The 12,042-nt window shown below is 40.2% G+C and overlaps 1 pseudogene across 1 annotated transcript; it reads left to right on the top strand.

Annotated features, from left to right (window-relative positions):
- Positions 1–10,129: 10,129 nt before the first annotated feature.
- LOC113613849 (ras-related protein R-Ras2 pseudogene) lies at positions 10,130–11,491 on the top strand (annotated as a pseudogene). Its single transcript, XR_003430383.1, has one exon. The product of XR_003430383.1 is annotated as a ras-related protein R-Ras2 pseudogene (transcript).
- The last annotated feature ends 551 nt before the right edge of the window (positions 11,492–12,042 follow it).

Raw genomic sequence — 12,042 nt, forward strand, 5'->3', positions numbered from 1 at the left:
CTTTGCAAGATTGTCTCTTCCTTGCCAATATTCCAGAAAATTCCAGTCCATGTGGTCAAATACTATACATGGACTCAGGCTTTGTAAAACCATGACGAGGATATGTTTGATGTGTTCACTTTGGGCTTTTCAGTTTGTTCTTATTTTGAGAAATAGACATGTAGTGGCATCATTCCGCAGTAGGAGAATCGTCAACTTCGGAGCCTAACGGAGGCTTAAATCCTGCCTCTGCTCATGTATCAGCCAGGTCTCTGCAACAAGTTACTCTGACTCTATGAGTATCAGATTTCTCATTACAGTATTTACCTTATAAGTGAAGATTAAATGAGAAAACTATAAGTACCTAGATCAGTGCCTGTAATATATGACCTGTTATTAGAATTAGGAGAGAGCAAAAAGGAGAATTCCACAGTGTAATGGATTCAAGGTCATGGCCATTAAAGCAAGGTATTGTCTTTAAAATGACCCATGGGAAATAGATTAGATGAACATTCCAGTGGATAAGTTTCAGGAAAGTAGCTTTTAACCCACCACAAGCTAGTGCCATGGTACTCCTATTGTTCACCAACTTTCACAGCAGTGACATTACTAAAATATAGCCTAAGTCACCCCACACGTGTTAGTGGTGACCAAAGAGCATGCTCCGTTAAGAACATGAGTAGAGGAACTTAGAACAGTTAGCCACTCTCACTCCATGACATTTCTAGGATGCAGAGAGGGCATTTCAGTTTCTTTTTCAACCCAGTCTTTTCTTAGAGCTTATGGAAAAGAGAATGAAGGAGGCCCTCAAAAACATGATGGTCCGAGCATAGGTACACTGTTGCTATGGCATTTTTTTCATAGTTTTGCATAATTGGTTCATACCCTTTGAGTGCATATTATGTTCAGAGCACCAGACATGTATTATTTCATTCAAACTCCACCACAACCTGATGGGGAGATACTGTTACTGACTTCAGTATATTGACGGAGAAACTGAGGTTTGACAAGTGTGTGTTGCTTGCCCAGGTCGAAAGTAATGTGGTGAAACCAGAATGAAACAGTAACTCCAGAGTCTGTGCTGGAGACACAGCACAATATATAAGTTTGGCATCTTATACATTGGCTTTTGTGAATGTGGTAATAGTGGGCAAAAAGGTAGATAGCAACCTGAGGGAGAAAAAAACTCAAGAAATCTACTGAGAACCAAAACCATTTCCATCCCCACAGTCTACATTAACATAAGTTTTCTATTCCATGGGTCTTCTTCAGCATAACTTTACTGTTCCAGAAAGCCCAAGAAGATGGCAATTACAAATGACTTTATCGTTCACTCCAAAGACCTCCCCAAAGACCCTTCAACTCATCTACTGAAAACATCAAAGAATAATTTTACATCAATTTGAGCATTGTCAAACCCCTCACCTCAAAATCTTCACCTTGCTATGTCCGTTAATCCTAAAAATTATATTGTGGGGCTTCCCTGGTGGTGCAGTGGTTGAGAGTCCGCCTGCCGATGCAGGGGACACAGGTTCGTGCCCCGGACCGGTAAGATCCCACATGCGGAGCGGCTGGGCCCGTGAGCCATGGCCGCTGAGCCTGCGCGTCCGGAGCCTGTGCTCCGCAACGGGAGAGGCCATGACGGAGAGGCCCGCGTACCGCAAAAAAAAAGATTATATTGTGGTCCTCACCCAGCCCTAACCAGACCTCCCCACTCTCAAGATGAAAGACACACATTAAAGAAAACCATACTTCAAAATCTCGAAACTATTCCCAAGCTTGCCCTCCCTATTCTGAGCCTCTGCTAAGCCTGTTGAGGTGGTGAGAGCTCTATTACCTGTAAAGCATTCGTTTCTTAACTGGGGCTGATTTTGCCTCCAAGAGGAAATGGAGCAATGTCTGGAGACATTTTTGATTGTCATGACTGGGGAGGCTGCTGGCCTCTAGAGGGTCAGGGTCAAGATTGCTGCTAAACATCCTACAATACCCAGGATAATCCCCGTCTTCTAACAAAGAATTATCCAGTATCAAAAGGTTATTTTGATAATATTTGGGGGAGCTAGAATTCAAACCACTAATTAGCAATGTCTAAATTCATTCTATATAGAAGTATCTCAAACTCTGAACCATTCTGGCTATGTTCTTATTCTCATTGCTATTCGTTTCCAGTATCCCTGCAGGTTAGTAAGCCCCAAATCCATGGTGCCCATCCTCAAGAATTTCATCCCGAGAGTCTATACTACAGACGAATACCTGACTTTCTTTTTTATGGGGCTTTCCATCTTCTAAGAAAAGATCACCTGGTGGTTCATTTATCTTTAATTTCTATACGTTGTATTCTGAATGAGCAGTTTGAATTGATGGACTTGAGACCGCAGTGTTTTAGGAGATATCCTTATCTGTCTTAATAACTAGAGTTTCTGAAGGTGTGAAAATGGCTTTAATGAACAGGAAACTTGTGCTACTGAAACCAAACAGCACTAAATCATAGCATACTAAAAGTAATAGAGAATATGGAATACTGCCTTTGGAAATTAGAATTGAATTTTACCTTTTCTTCTAGATATTTCCACGGATAACAATATTTCCTTGGACATCAGTGTTTGAATTATAAGATCAATTTGTAACTGAAAATATAAACAGTCTACCTTTCCTGCCTGTGGTGGGTAAAAGGAAGAAGCAACTATATATAGAAAGAGTTCAAACACTGATATCACTTAAGTCTTGAAATACTGTGCAATGATTTTCTGAAGGCAATAATGGGCTTTGAATCTTGGGGATTTAATGAAATTAAATACCAGCCCTCACTCTGGGCACAGAAGCCAGGACTTGTGTTGTTGGAATGAAGCCCGTGATGATCTCAGCCTGTGCAGAAATTACATTGATAAACCCACAGTGCCTTTGTATTAGGCAGCAATGTGTCTGTCACCAAGAACTTCACTGAATCTTCTGGAAGCTCTCAAGCCCATCGTAGAAATATTGCCTATCTCACACTTGTCACAGGAAGGACCCGGGAGGTTTTCCTTCTTTAAAATTTTGGGGTGATGAGAGTCTCGAGTCTTGTGGGGATCCACTCAGACCCCCAGAGTTGGTATAAAGATAATGTTAAAGACAAAACATTTTAGCTAAAGCAGAGGCGGAAAGAAATCTTATCTAAATGGCCCTTACCTGACCATGGCAGAGACTCCAGAGAAATACAACTGCTGTTAACCCCCTTCCCAGGGAGTTTCCTGCAAATGCAGCTGCCATGGAGACAGACTACCCATTCCCTTAGCATCAAAAAGTCCCATAGAACCTTCCCTACCTTCCCACTGAAGCCCTAATCGCCACCACCCCTCTGTTAAATTTGGTACATGAACCTGTTAATCCCTGGCTGTTGAATGAGTTCCTCATCACTGACTACTTCCACCTGCCTGCATAAGTAATCCTTGTCTTTTCTCCTGTTAATCTGTCTATTGTTGGTTAATTTGTAGGCCCTCAACCACTAGACATCAGTTGGAAGAAGAAAAGTTTTCCTTCTTCAACAGTTCAACAGTTTTGGTGATAAGGACGGGATGGTAGGGGTGCCGTGCTCACCTAGAGACTGTAGCTGAGATCTTGGGACCTCTGACCAAGCTGACAGGTAAGTTTCCTTACCAGCCAGACTCCCAGGTCTCTCAGGGTCTGGTTGAGCAAAGGCAGTAAGAGCTTCTCCTTTTTTTTTTTCTTTCCAAGGTTGAGATTAGCAGGAGAAAATACTTAACATGAACTAGTTCTTTGTATATTGTGACTCGGTTTTTTTTTTTTTTTTTTGCTGTGAAGATATTTTTATTTACTTATTGAATTTTTGAATTTTATTTATTTTTTTATACAGCAGGTTCTTCTTAGTTATCCATTTTAGACATATTAGTGTATACATGTCAATCCCAATCTCCCAGTTCATCCCACCACCACCACCACCACCACTTTACCCACTTGGTGTCCAAAGGTTCGTCCTCTACATCTGTGTCTCTATTTCTGCCCTGCAAACCAGTTCATCTGTACCATTTTTCTAGTTTGAGTACTCTTATTGTAGATCCTTTCCCTCCCAGGGATAGCCACTCTGTCCTATCTGTTCATCTCTTTGTGTGTCCTGAGAGCTTGGTTTGTATCTAGTAAGTGCATTCAGTCTCTGGTTTTCTGTCTGCCCAGGGATGCAGATTTTTGGGTCTGTGTTCAGAAGAAGCCAAACATTAGGTTGAGATCATGAGAATCTGTAGACTTCAGGACAAATATGTGAGCAGACTGGGCACCCCATTTGTGGCTGGTGTCCTGCTAACCATTACCAGCTCTTAGTGCGTTCATCTCAGTCTAGATAAAGGGTCTTAGTCCGTAAGGACCTTATCCTCTGTTTCCTCGTTGCCTTGCTTGTGCTGGGAAGTCCTATCCCAGTATCACCTGCCTGGTGTCAGACACAGATCAGAAGGTCTGTAACTGGAGGTGTCTCACTTTAAAACACACAAAAAAATTATTTTCTTTATTTTTTTGGCTGCATCAGGTCTTAGTTGCAGCATGTGGGATTGTGGCGTGTGGGTTTTCTCTCTCTAGTTGTGGCGCGCAGGCTCAGGGCGCATAGGCTCTGTAGTTGTGGCACGCGGGCTTAGTTGCCCTGTGGCATGTTGGATCTTAGGTACCAGACCAGGGATCGAACCCGCGTCCCCTGCATTGGAAAGTGGATTCTTTACCACCGGAACACCAGGGAAGTCCCGAGGTAGCTCACTTTTATGGGAAACTAGAGACACATGTTTTCACAAACACCACTCCCATCACCTGTGGCAAATGAGATTCTTTGCTTTCTTTCTCTTTGGCTATTGTTGGGAGTGACTAAATTATGGGTCTTCATTTTCTGCACCCTTTTGGGGGGTTGCCTCTTGTGTCCATGGCTAGGTCCATTGGTTTTGAGGCACATTTTAGAATACATATACGTTTGCAGATCCTAAGTCGTCAGTGGCCAGACAACAGATCTTTTGATTTGAAAAAGAGTTTATATTTGTAAGAATTTTTAGAGAACTCTCACCCTAAACAAATATCCTATTACCAATATGGAAAAATCAAACTGAAAGGAGGACATAAAGAAAGATCACAGCTAGCTTAAAAGTCTCCCTTAACAAAATTAAAGAACAGAAATCAAAATCTATATCCACCATAAACTCCCTCCTCCACCTCCCTGCTACAAATGGCCCACTTGGGCCTTTCCCCTGAAGGTTAATTGGGCTAAAGTGGAATGAAGTACTCAGAGGGAAGGAATACATCCTAAAGCCTTTGTTGAACGATTTATAAAAACATTCCAAAGACACAGAGCTCTAAATCCAGAAGCCCTGGAACATAGGAATCTTGGTTTCTGCCTTAATTGGAACTCTCTCTGATATACGTAAGAATTTCAAAATAATATAGTTGGATGGGTAGGCCAGCCCCTTAATATCACTACTGAGGCTGCCACTCAATTCTTTGAAGAATTAAAAATATCTGTCCTGGGCTTCCCTGGTGGCGCAGTGGTTGAGAGTCCGCCTGCCGATGCAGGGGACACGGGGACATGGGTTCGTGCCCCGGTCCGGGAGGATCCCACATGCCGCGGAGCGGCTGGGCCCGTGAGCCATGGCCGCTAAGCCTGTGCGTCCGGAGCCTGTGGTCCGCAATGGGAGAGGCCACAACAGTGAGAGACCCGCGTACCGGGAAAAAAATTAAAAATCTGTCCTTACCTTACTAACCAAGTCTTTATAAAATCAGAAATATGGCTCTAGAAGTAACCCAAAGTACACCCATCTTTCTGACCAGTTCCAAAGCCTCCCAGATTCATCTCAAGATACTTGCTGATACTTTAAGAAGTCAGGATGTTGGAAAAGGGACTGACCTGAACTTAAGAAAAAGAGACACAAATAGTAATTACGCTAGGCCTCAGCCTCCTCAGTCCCGCTCCTCTGAAACCTCTTTGCAACTAGGCCTCAACCTGGGCCAATTAGAAACTACAGACTCTCAACACAAATAATTCTGCCCACCTACTACATCCCCCTCTCCCCCTCCCCCCTTAAAAATGCCTGTTTGCAAAGGCTCAGTGCTACCAGACGAATTTACTGTTGTCCCGGCCAAAATCTGGTAATAGGCAAATATGCCCCTGAAAACGCTCTTAGAGCAGTTATTTTAAAAGGTTGCTTTCTTCCTCTCCCTCTTTGAGATGTAAATCTTCTACCACCCAGAACCGTCTTCTCCAGGACCCGAGAGCCATCTCTTTAAAATGCAAACATCCAAGGAAATTAGGCTGGCTCTCAGCCTGAGGGATCCCTTGCTTTTAATTGTTCTATTGCTTTCTGTCATAAAATATAAGAAATTTATTTCTCCTCTTAATAAAAACCAATTAATATCCCCCTTTAATGAGCCCCCAGTGCTTTTTTCCTTAGCACTCCCCGGGCTTTAAAAAGTAACTTCTCGGGACTTCCCTGGTGGTCCAGCAGTTAAGACTCTGTGCTCCCAACGCAGGGGGCCCAGCTTCCATCCCTGGTCAGGGAACTAGATCCTGCACGCCGCAACTAAAAAGATCCTGCACGCGGCAACTAAGACCCGGCATAGCCCAACAAACAAACAAATAAATGAATAGTAACTTCTCAGGCCACTAAAACAACCACCTGAGTGAGACTGAACTACAGCCCCCACTGATTATACATCAAGGCAAAGAAAAGGTCTTAAAGGTCTCCCGCACAAATATTGGTAAAAAGCTTTAGCCCATAGGTTGAACAAATAACAACTCATTTCATCTGCTAGAAACATAGTCTGAATAAGAAGTGGGACAAAGACAAACACTAATTCTTACCTAAACTAATAAATTTTGGATTACTATGAAAGCTATAAGGTCTCTATTTGTGTCTGCATATATGCGTATGTCTGTCTATGTATGTAATATGTATATGTGGTATTTTCTTACCCCTGGATGGTATAGCCAAATTAATTTATAAAATTCCTTAAAAGAGCTCTACTTTAATTGGCTTAGAGAAAAATAAAAACATATAAATGAAATATTCCTAAAACTCAGAAATCTAAATTTTTTTTCAAATTCACATGATGTGGGTAAATCTTTAGTAAATAAGACTAGTTTAATATCATTTGTTTAATAATAAAAATAACTTTCTTCTGAGTTATCGGCATTATGATACAAACATATTTTCAGACTACTTGGGTTTACTAATCAAATAAGCTATTATTTACTATATGTTTAAGATTATAAAACTTACAGATTTTATTTTTTTTATTGGAGTATAGTTGCTTTACAATGTTGTGTTAGTTTGTGTTGTACGGCAAAGTGAATCAGCCACACGTATACATATATCCCCTCTTTTTTGGATTTCCTTCCCATTTAGGTCACTACAGAGCACTGAGTAGAGTTCCCTGTGCTATACAGTCGGTTCTCATAAGTTATCTGTTTTATACATAGTAGTGTATATATGTCAATCCGAATCTCCCACTCCATCCCCCACCCCCCTTCCCCGCTTGGTATCCATACATTTGTTCTCTACGGCTGTGTCTCTATTTCTGCTTTGCAAATAAGTTCATCTATACCATTTTTCTAGATTCCACATATATGCGTTAATATACGATATTGGTTTTTCTCTTTCTGACTTACTTCACTCTGTATGACGGTCTCTAGGTCCATCCATGTCTCTGCAAATGGCACAATTTTGTTCCTTTTTATGGCTGAGTAGATTTTATTTTTTTTAAATTGAAGTATAGTTGATTTACAATGTTTTAGATGTACAGCAAAGTGATTCAAAGATATATATATATATGTGTGTGTGTGTGTGGATAGTGTATATATATGTTCTTTTTCAGGCTCTTTTCCATTATAGGTTATTACAAGAAATTGAATATAGTTCCCTGTGCTATACAGTAGGTCCTTGTTATTTATCTATTTTATATATAGTAGTGTGTATCTGTTAATCCCAAATTCCTAATTTATCCCTCCCTCCTCCTCCCCTTTGGTAGCCATAAGTTTGTTTTCTATGTCTGTAAATGTGTTTCTGTTTTGTAAATAAGTTCATTTATATCATTTTTTTAGATTCCACATATAAGTGATATCATATGATATTCATCTTTATCTGACTTACTTCACTTACTATGATAAGCTCTGGGTCCATCCATGTTGCTGCAAATAGCATTATTTCATTCTTTTTTATGGCTGAGTAATATTCCATTGTGTATATACACCACATATTCTTTATCCATTCATCTGTAATGGGCACTTAGATTGTTTCCATGTCTCAGCTATTGTAAATTTTGCTGCTATGAACATTGTGGTGCATGTACCTTTTCGAATTAGAGTTTTCATCTTTTCTGGATATTTGCCCAGGAATGGTATTACAGAATCATATGGTAATTCTATTTTTAGTTTTTTAAGGAACCTCCATACTGTTCTCCATAGTGGCTGCACCATTATTCTCACCAACAGTGGAAGAGGGTTCCCTTTCCTCCACACCCTCTCCAGAATTTAGTATTTATAGACTTTTTGATAATGGCCATTCTGACTGGTGTGAGGTGATACCTCATGGTAATTTTGATTTGCATCTCTCTGATAATTAGCAGTGTTGAGCATCTTTGCATATGCCTGCTGGTCATCTATATGTTTTCTTTGGAAAAATGTCTATTTAGGTCTTCTGCCCATATTTTTCTTTTGACTGAGTTATTTATTTTTTTGATAGTGAGCCATATAATATATGTGTTTTGGAAATTAATCCCTTGTTGGTTGCATTGTTTGCAAATATTTTCTACCATTCTGTAGGTTGTCTTTTCGTTTTGTTTATGGTTTCCTTTGTTGTGCAAAAGCTTTTAAGTTTAATTAAGCCCCATTTGTTTATTTTTGCTTTTGTTTCCATTACTCTAGGAGACAGATCCAAAAAAAAATATGACTGCGATTTATGTCAGAGTGTTCTGCCTATATTCTCCTCTAGGAGTTTTATAGTATATGGCCTTACGTTTAGGTCCATTTTGAGTTTATTTTTGTATATGGTGTTAGAGAATGTTCTAATTTCATTCTTTTACATGTAGCTCTCCAGTGTTCTCAGCACCACTTATTGAAGAGACTGTCTTTTCTCCATTGCTTATTCTTGCCTCCTTTATCATAGATTAATTGACCATAGTGAGTGGGTTTATTTCTGGGCTTTCTATCCTGTTCCATTGATCTATGTGTCTGTTTTTGTGCCAGCACCATACAGTTTTGATTACTGTAGCTTTGTAGTACAGTCTGAAGTCAGGGAGCAAGATTCCTTAGAGATTTTATTTTAATCAAATTAAATCATTGCTCTTACAGATTTTATTTCAACAACAATTGTGTTTTATTGTATGTCTGCTTAGAAGTACTTTCCAAAATCTTTTTGGTAACTTGAAACCTTAGAGTTATACAAAGTTAAATAATAGATATCCATTAAATATCCATTAAATATCTAGATCATTTCCAAATAATATAAAATACTGGAACATTAATTACTAAACATAGCTTTAAGTTTATCTATTTTGACTTCTTATTTATACAGGAAACTAAAGATATTTGGGTCTATGAACAAAAATGATATTTTTGTCATATTGAGAAATTGTACTTTGAGGGCAGCATAAGTCTCTAGAAACTGTGAGATGATGTATTGATAAATTTGCTAATCTACTACACAATGCTGGTGGTCTATGACAGTTCACAATTGTCTACTTCCTAGTTTTCTCTGGGAAATAAAGATTACTAAGGGTTCAAAATTATAATCAATATATGTAAATGAAGCTACTAGAAATAAATAAGGGTGAAGAAGAAAACTCTGAATGCAAAGTATTCAAGGAGTGTAGGATTGTGTTTGTTAAGAAAAAGAAAAGAGTAATTCTGTCCAAAAGTAGTTGTTTAAAGATTGTTCCATTGGCACTGTGAAGACGTGTGCTGGAGTGCGCCCTCCGGCCACTGAAGCCCCTCGCCGCTGTGGTCACCTCGCTTCTCTGTGCCTCGGTCGGGACCCAGGCAGCCCGGGCGCTGCGCTGCCACCCGGACGGGCCCTCCAGCAGCTCCTGGCGCCCGAGACCCCCGCCCGGCTGCTCGCCCGCGGCCCACCGGCCGCACAAGTCTCCGGAGCCGGGCCTAGGACGGGCGGCGGCTCGGCGTGGCCGGGCTGGGCTCGGCGGCATCCACATGGCCGCCGCCGGCTGGCGGGACAGCTCCGGCCAAGAGAAGCACCGGCTCGTGGTAATCGGCGGGGGCAGCGCGGCAAGTTGGCGCTCACCATCCAGTTCATCTAGTCCTATTTTGTAACGGATTATGATCCAACCGTCGAGGATTCCTCCACAAAGCAGTGCGTGACAGATGACCGGGCAGCCCGGCTAGATATTCTGGATACAGCGGGACAAGAGGAGTTTGGAGCTATGAGAGAACAGTATATGAGAACTGGCGAGGGTTTCCTGTTGGTCTTTTCAGTCACAGATAGAGGCAGTTCTGAAGAAATCTATAAGTTTCAAAGACAGATTCTCAGAGGAAAGGATCGTGATGAGTTTCTAATGACTTTAATTGGTAATGAAGCAGATCTGGATCATCAGAGGCAGGTAACGCAGGAAGAAGGACAGCAGTTAGCACGACAACTTAAGGTAACATATGTGAAGGCGTCAGCAAAGATTAGGATGAATGTAGATCAAGCTTTCCATGAGCTTGTCCGGGTTATAAGGAAATTTCAAGGGCAGGAATGTCCTCCTTCACCAGAACCAACACGGAAAGAAAACGACAAGAAAGGCTGCCACTGTGTCATTTTCTAAGAATCCCTTGAATTTTAGCTACAAACTGCCAGGAAAAGCCCTCATCTTCTCCCTCTCTCCTTACAGTTAACATCACGCCGGTACCTTTCTAGCCTTAGATAAATGATCACCGTGGTAGCCTTAGACCAAGAAGCTGGCTAATCCTTTCCATGAAGCTAATCCAATGGTCATTCAAGACAGATTTAAAGGAAACACTAAGGCTGCTTCAAAGATTAATTCCTTTAAAATGGATATCTATATATACAGACACATTCTTTTTTTAAGGGCTTACTTTTAATAAGGATGAATCAGCTTTGGAACCTAAGCTGTTTGCCAAGCTGAAGTCATAGGTTGTGAAATAACTTTTAACTTCTGGAATCATATCGCCTACTGTTACTCTAAATAGAAACATAGGGAGTTTTTTTAAAATGTGAATTTTTGCCTATCTCTAAAAATTTTGATGTCAACTTTAGTTAACCTTAAATACACTGAATTGAATTCACAAAAGTGAGACATCTCAGACCTTTACTGATGCTATAGCCTTTGTTTTCCAGTGGCCAAAATACCAAAATGCCTATTGTATTTATAGGTTAAAAACTGCATGTAAAGCCTTTACTATTATTCCTAAAGATAATATTCTATGTGACCAAATATTTGGACTCATTCTGGACTTAGGAATTTTAGTGTTCTTGGTTTTTTAATTTAACTCTTTTCACAGCCATGTTGAGAGTAAAAATAAATAATTTCTGTCTGTCTTCCTTTTCAAGTATTTCTGGGTAAGGGATTCAAAAAACTAAAACTGTTTTTGTTTATAACATAAAATATGGAATTGATCTTTCCAGGGTCAGAGATGATTAACGTTTTGCTATATACTTTTATACGTTATTTTCTTATCAAACTAGTTAACAAGTATTTTTATATGTTTGTAAGCAAATATGCTCTCACAACATACCTCGTGTATATGTAAAGATAAGTATTTAATTCTTACTGTTCACTTTTGCTGACAAAGGAAAACAAAGTGAAAACTACAGAAACTGTGGTAGAACCTTACATGCTGTTCTGGTCCTGGTTGTACCCACCTTTGGCCAGTCACATAGCTACTCAAGAAACCTTCCCAATAGAGTACGACAGGATGAGAATCTGAAATCACTTCCGATATCCCCTACTAGATACTGACTGCTATATCAGGTAGTAAGTGGTAAAACGTTTAGTTGACAATTAGTATAACTGTGGGTGACTTCTGATTTTGTTTTTCATTCTGTGGATTGTGTTTAAACAATTCAAAGGTATGTTCCTGATTTTGAG

Source organism: Aethalodelphis obliquidens, unplaced genomic scaffold, assembly GCF_003676395.1.
Source record: "Aethalodelphis obliquidens isolate GAN/ISIS:26980383/991018 unplaced genomic scaffold, ASM367639v1 scaffold4, whole genome shotgun sequence".
NCBI lineage: Eukaryota > Metazoa > Chordata > Mammalia > Artiodactyla > Delphinidae > Aethalodelphis > Aethalodelphis obliquidens.